The sequence below is a fragment of the Callorhinchus milii genome, unplaced genomic scaffold (genome assembly GCF_018977255.1).
Source record: "Callorhinchus milii isolate IMCB2004 unplaced genomic scaffold, IMCB_Cmil_1.0 Scaffold13, whole genome shotgun sequence".
NCBI classification, from domain to species: Eukaryota; Metazoa; Chordata; class Chondrichthyes; order Chimaeriformes; family Callorhinchidae; genus Callorhinchus; species Callorhinchus milii.
Genome location: NW_024704754.1, coordinates 5,787,953 through 5,802,347, shown reverse-complemented (window position 1 = coordinate 5,802,347; position 14,395 = coordinate 5,787,953).

Here is a 14,395-nt window from a genome sequence, read left to right as displayed (position 1 = left end):
GTGTTGAAAAACAACAGCGCAAAAAAAAAACCTTTTTGACCCAGTAAAACACTCTGGCGGGTCATGGCACAGGAATGGCATATTTCGCAGAAATTCCCCACTTCTGTGCTCCATTGTCAATCAGCTAAGATTGCATTACCTTCACTAACTGCAGTTCTGTAGAAGTATCCTTCCTTGAACCAATTGTGCGCACACACACACACACACTCCCTCCTTCCCTGCTTCCCTCTCCTCTTCACCTCCCACCTGTGAGGATTCGATTCAATTTAAAAAAAAACTCAATTTGATCATGTGTCATATCAATAGATCTTGTGCAAATATACATGATGGTGAGGAGTATTAAAGGGAAGAGGAGATGCCAGCTCTGAGCTTTCAAGGTCGAAGCATTATCAAGCGTGAACAGGACAAGATGGCAACCCTACACACCTTTAAGATCCACAGTGTAGATCTTCCTTCGATGTAAAGTGTGACAGATACAGACGGGAAGTGGGGGGAGGAGGAAGGGGGGGATATTAACCTTATATGATCTGCAGCTCGATTTGTTAAAAAACTGAATTGTAAAAAATGGTTATTTTCCTATGTTGATGTCAGCCAAGACAATCGAGCCTTAAAAGTCTAGCGACCATAGGAACCAGTCAGAGGAGATTTCAGTCTCATTGCGAGCTCAGCATCAACAGATGGACCCTGACTGTTCTGACAGATTCGTATAAATAATTTACTTATTAACACATTGCTTAACGAGGTACAGACGGCTTTGCCCGGTTGGTTTCGGACTTTAATTCTCAGCAAAAATCTCGGGCCATTCATTCGATAAATTAAAGAAGCGGCATTGATCCTTACCCGGGTTTATAAAATCTATTAACAATAATAATAATAATCCTTACATTTCATACAGCGCCTTATCACGTCGTTGAGACGTCTCAAAGTGCTTCGCAGAATATACGTTAAAGTGAATTGACTGTGTATTTTATTAAATTAAGGATGAAACGATTGATTGCAATTAATATTAGCTGCTTTCCCTGTGAGTTTGTTAGATCGCACATTCTCAGAGACAGTCGTGTCAGCCTGGCTCAGTTGGCCGCAGTCTCGCTTCTGAGTCAGAAGGTTGTGGGTTGAAGCCCCCACATCGGAGACGTTCAGCTTACACAGTCTAGGCTGATGCTCTACCACAGCACTGGGGGGAGCACTGATTTGTTAGAGGTGCCGTCCTTCAGATGAGACATTAACCAGAGGAACCGTCTGTGCCTGTTCAGGTGGATATCCCATGTGTTTGTCCCATGGCAACACTCGAAAAAGAGAAGGGAGTTTCTCTGTCCCGGTGTCCTGGCTGACAATCCCCCAGATAAAACTGGTCATTAACTTCACAGCTGTTTGCGGGACATTGCTGTGTGCAAAATTGGCTGCCTACAAATACACAATCACTAGGCCTAACAGTAAATCCTTTGAGACGTCCTTCCCAAAATGAAAGGTGCAATATTAAATGCAAAGATTATTATGATTAGTAATAATAATGACTATTATTATTGTAATGTCTGCTCTTGTTTATAAGCTCCTGCACTGTCACAGAGATAGATTTCCAATAATGGTCTGTTATCGTTTGCCTTGATATCTGCACTTTAAACAATTCGTTAAACTTGTGATGTTTTTTCTCCCCATGGAGCGCATTCACACCCCCCCACCCCCCCCACCCAACACACACACACACACATTCTCTCTCCCCACCCCCACACACAAATACACACATACACACACACACTCTCCCCCCCTCTCACACACGCACTCTCCCCCCCACCCACCCTCGTTATTTGGTGAACAGGGACCCAGACGCAGAATGCAACAAAGCAATCAGTGAAGGGTTTCCCTGGTAACAGCACCGCGGTCCAACGAAGAAGCAGCCTTGCAGCTGCTGAGCGGGGGGAGCCCCAAAGATGCTTGAAACAGCCGAACGCACACCCAGTTCTCTTAATGTGGAAACGCTTCACTGTGACCCCGGTTAATGAGACACGTGCATTGATGGTCACACCCTGTCCTGTCGCCACACACACACGCCCACACACACACACACACGCCCACACACACACACACCTGCTCACACACACACATGCCCACACACACCCACCCACACACACACACCCACCCAGACTCACACGCCCACACACACACACGCACGCACACACACACCCATGCACGCACGCACGCACGCACGCACACACACATGCCCACACACACACCCACCCACCACACACACACACGCCCACACACACACACATGCACACACAGACACATGCAATCACACAACCATACACGCACACCAAAATAAATTGCTGTGTTAGAACTGGGAATTGAACTGAACACAACAATCTGAGCCCAGGAATTAACCGTGCGGAGGAGACAAGCACAAGGACCAGTGACCCAGTTATATTTTCGACATGGCGGAAGCCTCACACACGGGCTGCAGACGTGGTGCTCAATTTACGTTGACGCGTAACTCCCCCCCGGGTTAATTTTAACTGGGTTAAATTAACCTCGGTTAATTTTTATTATTAATAATAATATCTAATAGTCTTTGTGGAGTCCTGTAGCTCAGTGGTTAGAGCACTCGCTTTGCAAGTGAGAGACCTGAGTTCAATTCCAGGCAGAGGGCGAAACCTTGGGCAAGTTTCCTTACTCCACACAGAGCCTAATAATAATCCCTCCAAAACCAAAAACAATAATAAATTGGTCATTTTCAATCTACGACTGTTTGTGGGACATTGCTGTGCGCAATTGGCTGCCGCGTTCGCCCACAAATATACAGTCAATTCACTTTACAGTGTGTTCTGTGAAGCGCTTTGGGACGTCCTCCCGACGTGAAAGCGCTATATCAAATGCAAGGATTATTATTATTATTATTTGATATTGCTCCTTATCACGTCGTCGTCGAGACATCTCAAAGCACTTCACAGGATATACTGTAAAGTGGCCGAAACTCGGCAGTCAATTGCACACAGCGACGTCCTACAAATAGTCGTGCACTGAGTGACCACATTTTTTATTGGAGGGGTTATTACCCCGAGAGAGTGATCCACCAATTGACTAACAACCGGGTTCCTAGTTACTTCTAAACTGAGTGTGCCAGTGTGTGTGGAATAAGGAAACTTGCCCAAGGTTTCACCCCCGGCTGGGAATCGAACCTGGGTCCTCTTGTTTACAAGGCAAGTGCTCTAACCAGTAACGCTACAAGATTCCACTCTCAGACTACAAGTGAGGTGGTTCTTTGAGTCAAACAGAATCATTCTCCTTGGCCCAGAATTCAGAATGAGGCGACAGTACAGAACAAGGGAGGATATGCTCTGCAAATGTAGGCTACAACTTGTCAGGAAAGTGAATAACTGGGTCAAAAAAAGCTATATCCTCCTTCCACACTGCAGTCTCTCCCCAGAGCTCCCAACGGCAATCCTTAAATGCTCAGGGACTGGTTAGCACTTGGAGTGAGAGTGAAGCCTGGAACATTTTTGACAGCCTCTTTATACACACAAGGCAGAAAATAAATGGAAGTCACGGTACAGAGAAATTAATAATATAGAGTTTGCTCGAATACCTTTCACCTACTTACAGGCTGGATGGGAGTTTTCAGTGATCCTCACAGTATAGATCCTCATACTCGTCTTCAAATCCCTTCACGCCCTGGCACCTCCCTACCTCTCTGACCTGCTTAACGCCCAACCCACTACCCACTGCCTCCGTTCGACTGGCTCCGGCCTCCTGCATGTCCCTTGTGCTCTCCGTTCCACCATCGGTGGCTGCACTTTCACTATGCCCCGAAACGCTGGAACACTCTTCCTCTATCCCTCCCCACTTGCCCCCTCCTTCCCCATCTTCACGTCAGACCTGAAGATCTTCCTCTGCAACAGTACCTATGGTCACTCACCCCCCCTCCACTTCTGCTCGGCATCGTGCTCCGCCACTGTCAAGCGCTGTGAGACGCTAAGCTGCGTGAGGGGCTCTTTATAAATGCAAGTTGTTGTGGTTGTTGTTTTTATTATAAAGTGTTGCTAAGTCTGTCTAGTGGTCATGTGCCAATAGAGACTCCAGGGATATCTGTCTCTGGGAAACAGCAGGTCAAGTGTGAAGGAGATGCTGTAATGGACGAGAGAAGTCAATTAGCAACAAGTCAACTGCTAACGATTTGACCACTTGCCACCAAATTGTGTTTCTAATCGGTGTTATTCATGATATAACCAACAATTTATATAGATGTAAAACATATAGCACAGAAACAGGCCGTTCCCTTCTCCCTCATATGAAGGTGTTGCTTCTTCTTGAATGCGATATATTCTGTGAAGAGCTTTGAGACGTTTCAATGATGTGATAAAGCACTATGTCAAATTATTATTATTATTTATCATCTACATAATCTGATTCAACCACCACTTCAGTCACTGAGTTCCACATTCACATTGTTAATTTATACGGCACCTTTCAGGTCGGGAGGACATCTCAAAGCGCTTTACGCACTGGGAGTCCAAGCCGGCGAGGGAGGGGGTGTGGTGGGGGGTGTGGTGGGTTGGGCGGGGTGGGAGGAGCTGAGGAAGTGTGAGGGGAGTAAAGCAAACAAAAGCAAGGATGATAGGATAAGTTGTAAGATGGGTTGAGACGTGATAAGGCACTATATCAAATGAAGGGTCCTACCCAGATGGTGCGACTGACATTGGAGATATAACGAAACTAGTTAAACTAAATCACAGTAGAATATTAACTGCTGCAATAGAGCAACCACAATAGCTATAATAATAATAACCACCCTTATTCAATTTAATAATAATTGTGCAGCAGGTCTGATTTTTCCAATCAATATGTACCTTTAAGTTAATTTTTCTCTTTTCTTTCACGATATCTCTATAGCAGCAATCACCTTACACTGGCTCAGAACGCAGACAGCAGCTAATCTACCCTCGTATCTTGGCCAATGTGTTATATGAGCTGAGTGCCAGGTATAAAGACTTGTCTTCCAATTCTCTCTCTCTCTCAATGGGGATGCACCTTATCTCCACTCTGTATCCAGCCAGATGGTGTGACTGACATTGCAAGCTCTCTAAATGGGCAAAAAATTCCACCTAGTTTTAGGCTGCAGGACCATTCGACCTAATGCCTACAACTAGGGGAAACTAGGTAGAAAATTCTTCAGATCGATCCAAGTTCCCTGCCGTTTTAACAAGAAACCACCTTCTGAAGATTGAATTTAACAATTTTCCACAATTCTGCACAATCTGAAATGTTAAGACACAGGGGCCTCACTGGCTAAGACCAGGTAGAATTGTGGGCTATCAATTGGCAAGATGCATATCCAAGCCCACCTCCTATCAATCTAGGCCCAACTGAGAGCAGGGATTCTTCCCACTCGACTCCCGTTAACCCTGCAAGCCAAAACCCAAACGGGTAAGGTGGTCCTAACTGGACGAGCAGTGGAAGCTTGCCAGATAGTGCTATCAATAATAATAATAATCCTTGCATTTGATATAGCGCTTTTCATGTCTTCTAGATGTCCCAAAGCGCTTCACAGAATATACTGTAAAGTGAATTGACTGTATATTTGTGGGCAAACGCGGCAGCCAATTGCGCACAGCAGTGTCCCACAAACAGTCATGGATTGTAAATGACCAATTGGGCATTTATTATTAATATTATTGCTTTGTTTTTTTGGAGGGATTATTATTAGGTGTGTGGAGTAAGGAAACTTAGTGAGCTATGTGGTTTTAGCTGGTTAGATTCCAACAGTTACCCCTAATGCACATACTGGGGTTCGCCAAGCCTTGGCTCTTGGCAACATGTGCCTAATACTCTTCGGAATTAGGTAGGCAGGGTGAGTCCTTCTGTGTCTGGGGGGCGGGAGTAGAGGGGAATAAAGGGAGAGGTATGCATTCCATTTAAAAACTGCAAATATGGGAATTTTCGTGTCTGAGTGGCACACATGGAACTCTCAGTCTGGTTTAGATACCCCTAAGCACAGTGATGGGTTTCTACATGTGTCATTTTGTTGGGACACCGGGCTGACCCCCAAGAAAATCGAAGCAAAAAAGGAATGGGATTTGGGGGTCCAATTTCTGGCTAACAAATAGCAACAAATAATTAATTCAATTAAATTAATTCAAGCCCCAAACTTGGACGAATTTAAACATTTCTCACAATAAATTCCGATGGGGACCACCTCAAATTGGTGCAAATTTCACATTTACACTTATGCTAGTGTTTAGGGCTCACTGCAGTACCGTGGGGATAACAAGGAGTTGGTGTCTACAACTGTGCAAGATTTCAGTCAACTTCTTGACATAGTTAACTATCAGATTTGCAAGTGAGAGACTAAGCTATGTAAACTTGTTTACATTAACGGCATCCTTACATGCAGGTGAGTCAATGTGACAGCCTCAAAAACTCCACAGACACTGAGAAACAGAATTATAAGAATCCTTGCATTTGATATAGCACCTTAGCAAATCATTTAGACGTCTCAAAGCACTTCACAGGATACACTGTAAAGTGAATTGACTGGATATTTTGTGGACGAAACACAGCAATTGCACACAGCAGAGTCCCACAAACAGTCGTGGATTGAGCGACCAAATTATTATTATTATTTTTTGGGGGAAGGATTATTACCCTCGGAAAGCAATCCGCCAATCGACTAACAACCGGGTTTCTACTTACTACAGGACTCCACACGGATTGTAGTGTCCTTCCATGCCAGCATTGAACGGTACGTGGATTTCATATCTTCCAGCTCTGCGATTTCCCAATCACATTTTGCCACTCGTGAACAGCTGTAAATAAGTCACGTCAGAGCTGGAAGCATGGATTGGTTTGCTGGGGACAAGTAGCAAGTGTTTGTATGGAATGCTGTAGCACATTGGTTAGAGAGCTCGCCTTGCAAACGAAAGGACCTGGGGTCGATTCCCGTGCAGCGGAAAACCTCAAGCAAGTTTTCTTACTCCACACGCCTGTTTACCTAGCAGTAAGTAGAGAAACCCAGTTGTTAGTCGATTGGCCAAGGCTTGGGGAAAACCCAGAATGTGCATTGGGGTAACTGTTTCTGTGAAGCGCTTTGAGACGTGTCAAGGAAGTGACAAGGCATAATATCAAATTCAAGGATGATGATGATTATTATTATTATTATTATCTTCCAACCCAGTTCAGCAGGCGAAGCGTAGTGTGTAAATGGAAATTGTGTTGTATATATACACAACCCTGGAATAGAAACCCATTTTCCACAATTAGAAACTCTCGCCTCATTTCCCAATATTCTACTCAAAGAGGGATCACCCTGGGAAAAGCCTAAAATATCCAGCCAACGTTTATGCCTTTTACTATACCCTGAACTTGTGTAAATCATTTTATTAAATTTAATCGGATATTGCACATGGAATACCATGGAAGACTGACTGGTTAATGTTATTTTGACAAATGCTGACACTCGCATTTGAAGAATACAAAGGCTTTGCGGTTTTCCCTGGGGATGAACTGTGGTTATATGCTGCATAAAACAGATCCTCATAGTCAGTGTTAACCTATCAATTAGTGGAGCGGTTAGTATCAAAGACTCGAGACAATTAGATAACAGATTGCTCCTAATGTAGGTGTTTGTTTCCATAGGAACTCATTTGCTATATTGATGACAAGGCAATTTCACAATTGCTCAGTTGTACAAATACTGTATATATTTTTAGTTCCTCCGTGTTGCTGGGGCCGACAATGGCCCCTCCCTCCCAGATTTTTTTGAGAGACATCACTGCAAGTAAATTGGCTGCCCTGTATGCCAAACAAAAATACAGACCCCAAATTTCGCAGTATAACCTGCAAGGCACTTTGAGTCGTCCTGAGGTGAAAGGTGTTGTACCAATTGGAATCAGTACCATCAGAAAGTGATGGGATAATAATATTAATAATAATAATTCTTGCATTGGATATAGCGCCTTATTACATCATTGAAATGTCTCAAAGCACAGATTGTATTGTAACGTGGATTGAGTGTGTATTTTGTGGGCGAAACACGGCGGCCAATTGCGCACAGCGGGGTCCCATAAACAGTCGCGGATTGAGACATCAATTTTTTTATTGCTTTGGGGAGGGATTATCTTTTCCCGGAAAGCGATCCGCCAATCGACTATCAACCGGGTTCCTACTTACTGGAAGGTAAATGGAGGCTTGTGGAGTAAGGAAATCTGCCTAAGTTTTTTCCTTGCCCGGGAATCGAACCGGGGTCGTCTCGCTTGCGAGGCGAGTGCACTAACCATTCTGCTATGGGACTACTGGTTGAGTCTCACATGGGAAGATTAAAGTCGGGTGGTGGTGGGTGGGCAGGTGGGGGCGCGGGTGGGGGTTGATGACAACTGTGTGCAGAGGAGCTGGTGAAAGGGACAGTGCATTGGTGACACCTTGTGGTGTCTGCGCACGGCTTGGCTCTGTTGAGTGACTGATCCGACAGATGGCAAAATAACTGAGCTGCCAGACAACTGCAGCCTCAGCATTTGTGTCTGAAGGAGACAGACCCTCAGTGTGGCTTTTAATTAAGTGTCAGCAAATGCCACGACCAACGCTCTTGATCTCGCTCTGCAGCAAAGTCTGTTTCTCGTTGGCTTTTGGGATGTGGATCTCGGTCTCTCAGCACAGAGACCACCAGCAGCTACCACCCAGCGAGCATTAACATGCGATCTACCCGTCTGAGTCACTGTCAAAGATTTTATAATGATAATATTGCTGTGTGACGCGTCCTTCACACAGCGCCTTATCACATCAGTGAGACGTCTCAAAGTGCTTCAGAGTATACCGTAAAGTGTAGTGCATTTTGTTGCTGAAACGCGGCAGCCAATTGCGCACAGCAGTGTCCCACAAACAGTCGTGGATTTATGACATGATTTTATAAGTTATGACGTCGAGCTGGGTTGGGGGGGGGAAAGAGGTGACCATAGGTGCGGTCGAAGAGGAAGATCTTCAGGCGCGATCTGAAAATGGGGAAGGAGGGGGAAAGGCGGAGGGAGGGAGGAAGGGGTTGAGGGGGAAAGTTCCAAAGTTTCAGGGCATAGTGGCAGGACACACACCAATGAAGTTCCTTCAAATAAATAATATTTGGAATCAAATCTATTTAACCAGTTCCAAAAGTCTGTGGAAGGTGTAATTAAAAAGCCTGTGATACCTAACAACTCCTGTTGGCTGTTTCTCTCTTCCCCGCTCTCTTTCTCTCTCCTTGGCACTGTCGCTACACTACACTGGGTGGCACTGTTAGCAGGCAAACCGCTCCCACATGTCAGCACAGTCATTAGTTATTTATTGGTATTTTACACTCGCTCTTTGAAGCCTGCGCCTACAAAACACACACACAGACACAACCCTTCACAGTATTTCCTGTGAAACGCTTTGTGACGTCCTGACAAATGCGAGAAACTGAGATGCAGCCTGCGTGAAGGGAGTTATGGACAGTAAATGCAAGTTGGTGTTCTATCAGACAGCAGGATTATTATCATTACTATTATGAGGATAGATGAAAAAGGTCACCGTCTCTCTCATTTAGCCACCGCGCCTCCCATGCTCTGATCATCAAGCATTGAGACCCACACATGCACACGCTCACTGTAACACCAGAGAGAGATACACAAACACACACTAACAACAGCAGCAACAAATTACATTCACACAGCGCTTTTCATGTCGGGAGGATGTCCCAAGGCTCTGGACAGTCAGGCATTTGGACCCAAGCAGGGGGTTGGAATCAGAAGGGGTGAGGGCAAGGAGGGTTGGGGTAGGAGGGTGACCGAAGGTACGGTTGAAGAGGAGGGTCTTGAGATGGGCTTTGATGGAGGTAAGGGAGGGGGGTGAAATAAAGACTGTGGGTTGGAGTTCCAAAGGTTGGGAACAGGGAGGTTGATGGTTTGACCTCCGATGGTGGGTGGGCCAGGCGGGAGACAGCAGAGCCTGCTGAGCGGAGGGAATGGACAGGTTGATATGTGATTAGCAGGTCACAGAGGTAAGAAGGAGTAAGCCCATGGATGTCCTTTAAGAGAGAGAGCGAGATACACACACACACACAACAACAACCGGATGGCGTCTCAAAGCACTTTACAGTAACGGATCCCAGGACTGAGCCAGGGGGAGGGGTGGGAAGGTGACCAAAGGTGCGGTCGAAAAGGGCTTCAGCACAGACCTGAAAATGGGAAGGGAGGGAGCGAGACGAAGGGAGTGAGGAAGGCTGTTCCAGAACCTCGGGGCATAGTGGCTGAAGGCACGGCCGCCGAGGGTGGAGTGGGGGACGAGGAGGAGGCCAGACCCGGAGGAACGAAGGCACACACAGCCAGAGAGAGATACACACTCATACACACACACACACAGAGCCAGAAAGAAAGAGATACACACACATACACACACACAGAGCCAGAGAAAGAGAGATACACACACACACAGACAGAGCCAGAGAGAGAAAGTGACACACACATACTAGGTTGTTGTGTGACTTTAAGAGTGCAGCCGGTGGCAGACAGGGCTGGCATTAGCACACGCTCTATGCTCTGTGGGGAGCCTGAGCCGTGGCCTGAGGAGGTCACATGGCGGAAAAAATGACATTGTGTAGAAAGAGAGACACACGTAGACTATCATAGAATTATACAGCACAGAAGGAGGCCATTCGGCTCATCGTATACAGAGACAGAGACGCGCACACATACAGAGTAGACAGTGCGAGAGAGAGAGACACACACAACAGACTGTGCAGAGAGAGACACACACAGAGTCAGAGATTGCAAAGAGAGATTGCTCTCACAGGAAGAGATTGCACAGGGAGAACATTCACACAGTCAGAAAATGCACAAAGAGCAAGAAAGGGAGGCTGAGCAACCCCTCCCCCACAGAAAAGCAGCTGTCCCTGACTTACCCTGAGCTTTCCCATTGACTTTCTATCAAACATTTAAACCCCAGGCAGCTATCTTGCCCTGGCTGCTGCCTAATTGCTTGTTGGCTCAGTGTGCCTCTGTGTGTGTCTCTCGTTCTCCCTCTCTCTGGCTCTGTGTGTGTGTGTGTGTGTCTGTGTGTGGCTCTCTCTCTCCCTATCTGGCTCTGTGTGTGTGTACGTCTTTCTCTCTGGTTGTGTGTGTGTCTCTGTGTCTCTTTCTCACTCTCAAGCTGTGTATGTGCGTGTATGTGGCTCCCTTTCTCTCTCTATCTGGCTCTATGTGTGTGTGTCTGTGTATTCGTGTCTCTTTCTCTGGTTCTGTGAATGTGTGGGTCTGTGTCTAGCTCCACGTGTGTGACTGACTCTGCATGTGATAGCACCTTGGGACGTCCTCCCGATGTGAAAGGTGCTACACATATGTAATGTGTTGTTGTTGTACAGTGAGTGCTCTCGACTCTCTACCCCCTCCTCCCTCCCTCCCTCCCTTCCCTCACCATTTCCCCCCTGCTCGGGTCTTGACCCAACTGTACACCGCCTTGGGACGTCCTCCTGACGTGAAAGGCGCTCTATAAATGGAATCTTGTTGTTGTTGAGTGTGACTCTGCAATATCTGACTGTGTGTGTGTATCTGTGTATGAGTGCGTGTATGTGACTGTGTGTGTGTGAGCGGGTACAACAGTTTCAGGGATAAATCTGCCGTATTCCTTAACTTGTCCCTTATCTTAATTAGCACAAGGAACGATGTAAGTAGTACTGCAAAGTTTGCCCCATAAAATACAGGCCATTTGTCCCATAATGTGCTCCTGTTAACCCTGAAGGCCAAAGCCCTAACGGGTAAGGTGGTCCTGGCTGGATAAGCAACGGGAAAGCTTGCAGGACAGCGATAACAATAGCAAACTATGCTGGTTAGACTCCAGCACTTACCCCCAAACTACACTCTGGAGTCCCCAAGCCTTGGCTCTTGCCAACCTGCGCCTGATACTTTCCAGAAGTAGAAGCAGGATGTGTCCCTCCAGGGAGGGAGAGAGCGCATTCCATTCCAACAATATATCTCTGGGATTTCCATGATGGATGGAATTCTCAACTTGGTTTGGATACTCTTAAGCACGGTAATGGGTTTCTGCGTGTGTCAGACACCCAGCTGACCAAATAAGAGGATTTTGTTGAAAGTGAAAGGAAAGATATCTAAGCAAAGTCATTTCAGAAGTGAGTAGAGATACAGTGTGTTTCGTACCATTTGCTGTACTGTCTCGGTCATTTTCTCTTCTCTATCTCACTGCAAGCTGTCTCTCGCTTTTGCTCTCACACCTTCTGGGGCCAGTGAGAGAGAGTGTGACCATCACTGTCAGAGAACCAGACGGCAGAGAGAGTGAGAGACAGATAGCGCCCGTCACAGGGATCCACAAACATAGAGGCAGACAAGACAGAGAGAGAGAGTGAGAGAGATGCGCACAGCTAGCGACTATGCAAAGGAAGAGAGCTAAAGCCTCCAGAGACAGAGATAAACCGAGACTGCACAAAAACAGAAACACACACAGACAGACCTGCAATACACAGTGTCAGAAGATGCAGAGAGAGAGAGAGACACACACACACACTCACATACACACACGCATGTACACAACCACACAGACAAACACACAATAACAATCCAGAGGAGATAGACTCGGAGAGACACATCAACTGCAGGGAGAGAAACACGCACACACACGCACGCACACACGCAGCAAGAAAACGAGAGAGACCAACACACGCACACACGCCCCCATTAATTAAGCCCATGGCCACCTTGCTGCTCCAGACACTTTGGCTCGAGTCAACATGAGCTAGTGTCACTGAGGAGGCTTTATTTTGCAGTGACTGTGGAAATTGAATGGCGTTAATGATTTTCAGTGAGCGCTAGCAAGGACAGCTCAGGGCTCCAGGGCGGGTTTGGTGCAGAAAAGAACATAACATAACTGCCTGCACATTGTCCTGAACCAGTGGACATCACTGTGCAAACTGACTGCTGTGTTCGCCTACAAAAACACAGTCACCATCCTTTGCCGTTAAATAAGTAAATAAATAGGGAGAAACTGCGTCCACTGGTGGGCGGGTTGGTAACCAAGGGACATAGATTCAAGATAATTGGCAAAAGAACCAGAGGGAAGATGAGGAGAATTTTTTTTTAAACTGAGAGTTGTTACGGTCTGGAATGCACTGCCTGGAAGGGTGATGAAAACAGATTCAATCACAACTTTCAAAAGGGAATTAAATAGGTACTTGAAAAGGAAAAAAAATTCAAAGATATGGGGAAAGAGTGGGGGAGTGGGACTGATTGGATAGCTCTTCCAAAGAGCCGGAACAGACACGATGGGCCGAATGGCCTCCTTCTGTGATATCTTGACAATGTTATAAGGTGCCTTATCAAATTCTAATATTATGATTATGTTATTACAATTTAAATCACTGTGTAGGGGTAATTTCTTCATGTTTTTCAGTGATAATATAATATACGAATAATAATGCTTGCATTTGATATAGCGCATTATCACGTTGTTGAGACTTCTCAAAGCGATTCACAGAATATACTGTAAAGTGGAGTGACTGGGTATTTTGTGATGGGTCAGCCAGACCAATAACACTGCCAGGTTACACATGAATGGAGATTATTTTCTTAATATACAGTATTTGAGCTTCAAAAAATAGCTGCTTTTTACAGGTAGTTGATATTTCGCGTAAGTTTTTGTTTGTTTGTGTATGTCTGTGTATGTATGAGTGTATGTTTTCCTTTTCTGTGTTTGTGTACCCCCTCCTCGCTCCCTCCCTTCCCTCCCCTCACCCTGACCATCTCCCCCCTGCTCGGGTCCTGACCCAACTGTACAGCGCCTTGGGACGTCCTCCCGACGTGAAAGGCGCTCTATAAATGGAATCTTGTTGTTGTTGTTGTGTGTATTTGTGTAGGTCTGCTTTATATGTTTGTGTGTGTATGAGAGACGTACGTATATGTGTGTGTATGTTTTTGTATGTGTGTGTGTTTGTATCTGTGTGTGTTTTTGTATGTGTGTGTATGTTTTTGTATGTGTGTGTATGTGTGTGTATGTTTTTGTATGTGTGTGTATGTTTTTGTATGTGTGTGTATGTTTTTGTATGTGTGTGTATGTTTTTGTATGTGTGTGTATGGTTTTGTATGTGTGTGTATGTGTGTGTATGTTTTTGTATGTGTGTGTATGTTTTTGTATGTGTGGGTGTTTTTGTATGTGTGTGTATGTTTTTGTATGTGTGTGTATGTGGGGGGAGTGGGTATTCAACATAGCAGAAGACAAGATCCAGTAAAAAAATATACCAAATGGAATTAAACAGATACCCAGTCCCACTGTAGAAAGGGAAACAGAGAGAACACACTGGACCAGTTGTGCAGATAAAATCTGAAGCCAAGTTTAGAAAATGCAAAACTATTCAAACCATCAAAAGCTTTGGTTCCTCAATAAAGACAACTTCAGA